Raw genomic sequence first — 6,184 nt, 5'->3', positions numbered from 1 at the left:
AAAAAAAAGAAAAAAAAAAACATCCAATTATATTGGCATCACAATCCTACCACCTGTGTCATCTGGAGCACTCCAATCATATCATTAAAATTAAGGTTAAAAAGAATACAAACTTGTGTACTCTTTCCACTCAAAAGTTTATTCATAAGATCAGTTTTCGAATCAATTGGCGCTCACCGTAGGGCATAGGCGTTATTTGTAAAGTTGGTATCATGGGTTCAAAGTGGGACATCGAGAAGTTCACCGGAAGTAATGATTTTGGGTTGTGGAAGGTTAAGATGCAAGTGATTTTGACACAACAAAAGTGTGTAGAAGCATTGAAGGGTGAAGCGGTGATGCCGGAAAATTTGACACAAGCGGAGAAGCGTGAGATGATAGACAAGGCAAAGAGTTCCATTATTTTATGTCTCGGAGATAAGGTCTTAAGGGATGTCACGAGAGAAGCTACCACGGCATCGATGTGGGCTAAGTTGGAGTCATTGTACATGACGAAAACTTTCACTCATAGGCAACTCTTGAAACAACAACTCTATTTATTCAAGATGGTGAGGTCTAAATCAATCTCGGAGCAATTGGTGGAATTTAACAAAATTCTTGATGATTTGGGGCTAACATTGAAGTTAATATGGAAGATGAGGATAAGGCTTTGTTGTTAATTTGTTCATTACCAAATTCTTTTGAGCATTTCAAGGATACCATCTTTTATGGTAAGGAGGGCACTACTACTTTGGAGGAGGTCCAAGCGGCTTTGAGAACCAAGGAATTGACCAAGTTCAAGGACTTGAAGGTTGATGAAGGTAGTGAAGGCTTGAATGTTGCAAGAGGGAGGAGTGAGCATAGAGGAAAAGGCAAGGGGAAGTCGAGGTCCAAGTCTAGGTCCAAGAGCTTTGACAAATCAAAGTATAAATGCTTTCTTTGTCATAAGCAAGGTCATTTCAAGAAGGATTGCCCGGATAAAGGGGGCAATGGTAGTCCTTCCGTTCAATTTGCAGAGGCGTCAAATGAAGATGGTTATGAGAGTGCGGGTGCACTAGTGGTTACAAGTTGGAAATCGGAGAAGAGTTGGGTTTTGGACTCGGGATGCTCTTATCACATGTGTCCTAGGAAGAAATATTTTGAGACTTTGGCTTTAAAAGAAGGAGGAGTTGTTCGACTCGGAAATAACAAAGCTAGCGTGCAAAGTCCAAGGCATGGGCAACGTTTGTAACACCCCGTTTTCCCGACATAAAAATTTCATAAATTAATCAGAGTAAAACACCTTAAACGGAATGTTACACTTCATTTCTTACAAACCACAAATGGAATAATTAAATAATTATCCTTCAAATTCCAACAACGTAATAATTAAAACTTTGCAGCGGAAATAATTCAACGACAATAAACGCTTCAACGACATATTCCAAAATTGATACCTAAAGGAATGATAAACTTAGCAACAATTTCCCATCCCGTTACGTATCAGAGCCCTAAGACACTTGAGCCACCACACCTACTAAACTTTAATACCTGCAAGTTACCCATACGAAGGGCAATATTTTCAAGCAGAAGGGGTAAGATTCAGAATCAATAATAATAATATATAATTCGTCAAATGCATCTAACAACTTAACTCCATCGGTTAGTAATAACAATTCCTTTAACGACTCCTAAACCATATCATGTACTCATCATATCAACAGTCATAACTCGATATCATAAACAACATCATAACAACATCATTTAACATCAAAATCAACATCCTAATCATAATCATATAACATCATACTCATAATTCGTATACAACATAACAACATCATTAATTCGTATTAACATTCTCCACCAAGCACCTTATTCACAACTCATGTATAGAAGGCAACTTAACAACTATATGTAACATCATCAATTCATCATAATAATTATTCATCAAACATTCCATTAGCATTTCATGAATAATAGACAACTTATCAACTTAACATAACCATCATCAAGTACATTTAACAACTCATAGATAACATCACATAATCATCATCACAACATTCATAATCATCATCATGTAACATCCTAACAACCTCATATTCAACACCATAAACAGTCATCATAACATCGTAATCAATATCATAATAATATAAACAACAACATATATTCAACAATAATGTTCTTACTTCTTTAACTTTAGTAACACTTGCTAATTCAACCAACAACGACGACAACAACAAGATTCAACAACAACGACAACAACTTAATCAACAACAACAACAACTCTCTCAAGAACAACGGCAACTACAATTATCCAATATATGTATATATTTCATAATCAACAATATCATCAATAATAGATATCTAATTCATCAATTAAATCTAACACCCTGTCATAATAATAACTCATCAATATATAAATATATCATCATTAACAACATCAACACCAAATGGTAATTAAAACCAACAACAACGACTCATGCAACAACTCGACACCACCGCTAAGACTCATGCAAGACATGACAACTCCACTAAGACTCCTCAACAAATGCAACTATGCATGTGGTACCATATCAGAGCCGAAGCCCTCACCGTTATAGAATGGTTAAAGCATTCTTTTTATCAGGACATGTGTCCTCACCGTTAACACCGCTTTGAACAACATAGTGTTCCACCGCTTTGAACGACAAGGCGTTCCAGGACCGAGGTGTAACACCCCGTTTCCCAAAATCAATTAAAATAATAATAATACATCAATCATCAGATTAATCACAACGGGCATGCCACATTTCTTCATTTAAAAATCTTCTAAATAGAGTGTATATAAAAAAAATCTATTTAATCAAACGTCATTCATAAAATTGTCATTAAACTTGCAGTGGAATATTTGTAACATCAATAAGTCTACAATAATTATTCTTGGCATGAAAGCCATTTCAACATAAAATTCAATCACAAAGGGCTACATCAGCAATATTTCAAAAATGATACATAGGAAAGAATTCAAGCAATAAAATTCCATCCCACGTATCAGAGCCCTAGACACTGTGAGCCACCACCTACTACTCAGGATCACCTGCAAGTTACCCATAGGAAGGGCAACATTTTCAAGCAGAAGGGGTGAGATTCTCAAACAATAATAATAATATATAATAACATAAATGAATCCAACACCCTATCATCATAATCATTCAGCAACTATAGTATAGCATCATTAGCAACTTCATCATCCAACAGTAATAGAAATAGTAAACAATGACTCATGCGACAACCCGACTTCACCTCTAAGACTCATGCAGGACATGACAACTCTACTAAGACTCCTCAACAATTGCAACTATGCATGTGGTACCATAACAGAGCCGAAGCCCTCATCTTTATAGAATGGTTAAAGCATTCTTTTATCAGGACATGAGTCCTCATCATAACATCGTTTTGAAGAACATAGTGTTCCATCGTTTTTGAACGACAAAGCGTTCCAGGACTGAAATCCTCATCATAACATCATTTTTATGCTTATACAACTGACTCCACTTGTGTATATCTGCATACAACTCAACGACAAATGCATATGTACTCATATGACTCACCACCCCTTAATGCAACATGTTTCATTCACTTGATTCAAGTATTCCAACATCTTCAAAATTCATAAAAGTTAACCAACTAAATATCATCATAAATTAAGTAAGATTTTATGTCTATACAAAGGTTATACAAGCTAGAAGGAACACCTAGAAGTACTCAAAAGGATCCCTTAGTGCACGAAGCAAGGTTCAGAAAAAGGCTGACTAACACTCAGTTCGCTTAAGCGACGGCTAGCTCGCTTAAGCGACCATCTTACAGTAGGTCTGGGTTCAGTTCGCTTACGGGTCGCTCACGGCTCGCTTAAGCGAATTCTTGGCAGAATCAAACTTAATTTTCGCTTACCAGCTCGCTCACTGTTCGCTTAAGCGAACGGGTAAAATCTAATTCCTGGGCAGCTACATGAATGTTCGCTTAAGCGACGGGTGCTTCGCTTAAGCGACCACTCATCTGGGCAGGGTAAAAGTTACGATTTTCAGACTTCTCCTCACTCCAAAAACCCAATTTTAATCCCCTGATCACCGAAAACGTTTTCGAGAAATGTTTACAAGTCCTATATACAATCAGACATCAAAAGGAACAACAACTAAACATCAATAACATCAATTCAGCCCAATCAAGCATTCATACAGAACTTCCAAAATTCATCCATCACATTCTATTTTCATTTCAATTACGATCAATATCAACAACATGGATTAAGAAATCATACTAATCGTTCAAATAAAACATTATAAACCTGATTCTTACACCTTTTCTTTCAAAATCATCATTAACCCTTATTTTCCCAATTTTACCTTAAGAACAGTTTAATTGATTAATTTTCAGAAATTACATATTATGACTATTGAAAGATAATCCCACCCTTACCTTAGAATTGCAAAGGCAACTAGCACAGCAAAAATCAGTTCCTAAGTTCTTCTCTCTTGGTCTTCTCTCCTTGCCTTAGCTTTTCTCTTCTCCACTTGTTTTCACATTAAACTGTTTTTCTGACTTTTCTTTCCTTAACTCCCTAAAACTATAACTTCTCATTTTTCATTAAAACCTCCCTTATTACTATTAATTTCTAATTATTCGCCAAACTCTTAATTAATTCCATTATTCATATTATTCTATTTATATTAAATAATTTATATAAATAAATACTACACACCACATATATCACATATATTAATTAAAAACACACAAAAGACTCTAACTAATTCTAAAAATAATAAAATAACGACTAGGGCGTTACAACTCTCCCCAACTTAGAGAATTTCGTCCTCGAAATCTTACCTCAAACAAACAACTCAGGATATGATTCTTGCATCTTACTTTCCAGTTCCCAAGTCAAACTTTCACCAGTTGCTCCACCCCAAACAACTCTTACAAGAGGTATCTCTTTACCCCTCAAAGACTTCACCTTTCGATCATCAATCCTCAAAGGTAAGGTCTCCACCGTCAGGTTATCTCTAACTTGCACATCATCTCTCGGAATAACATGCGAAGGGTCTGGTACATACTTCCGCAATTGTGATACATGAAATACGTCATGCAAATTCGAATGATGAGGTGGTAATCCAACTCTATACGCCACTGTTCCAACTCTTTCTGAAATCTGATAAGGATCGATGAACTTTGGAGTCAACTTCCTCGACTTCAATGCACGTCCTACGCCCGTCATAGGAGTAACCCTCAGAAAAACATGGTCACCTTCCTGAAATTCAAGGTCTTTCCTACGCTTGTCATGATAGCTCTTTTGTCGACTCTGCGACGCTTTCATCTTCTCTCTAATCATCTTAACTTTCTCCGTAGTCTCATGAACCAAATCCGGTCCCAATACAACACTGTCTCCCGACTCGAACCAGCATAAAGGAGTCCTGCACCTCCGACCATACAAAGCTTCGAACGGTGCCATACCAATACTCGAATGGTAACTGTTGTTGTATGTGAATTCTATCAATGGTAGGTGACTGTCCCAAGTTCCACCCTGCTCAAGCACACATACTCTTAGCAAATCCTCTAAAGATTGGATCGTCCTTTCCGACTGACCATCTGTCTGCGGATGATAAGCTGAACTCAATTTCAATTTCGAACCCAACGCATCTTGTAAACTTCTCCAAAATCTCGAAGTAAACCTTGGGTCTCTATCTGACACTATACTCGACGGAACCCCATGCAATTTCACAATATTCTGAATGTAGATCTCCGCCAACTGACCTACTGGATAACTGATATTAATCGGAATGAAGTGCGCCGACTTCGTCAACCTGTTTACCACAACCCATATCGAATCATGCCCTCTCGGGGTATTAGGTGAACTTGTCACAAAATCCATAGAAATGCTATCCCATTTCCACTCCGGTACATCCAACGGTGTCAACAAACCTGTAGGCCTCTGATGTTCAACCTTAGACTTCTGACGAGTCAAACATGCATACACAAACCGAGCGACATCCTTCTTCAAACCTGACCACCAAAACAACTTCTTCAAGTCATGATACATTTTTGTAGCTCTCGGATGAATACTTAAGTTGCTCTTATGACTTTCTTCTAAAATCAACTTCTTCAATTCTTCATTGTCAGGAATACAAATTCTGCCTCTAAATCTCAACACACCTTGCTCATCAACCTTGAAATCACTATTCTCCGCTTGATTACT

Source organism: Medicago truncatula, chromosome 7, assembly GCF_003473485.1.
Source record: "Medicago truncatula cultivar Jemalong A17 chromosome 7, MtrunA17r5.0-ANR, whole genome shotgun sequence".
NCBI classification, from domain to species: domain Eukaryota; kingdom Viridiplantae; phylum Streptophyta; class Magnoliopsida; order Fabales; family Fabaceae; genus Medicago; species Medicago truncatula.
The sequence above is the reverse complement of the archived record's forward strand: the minus strand, read 5'-3'. Positions refer to the sequence as shown.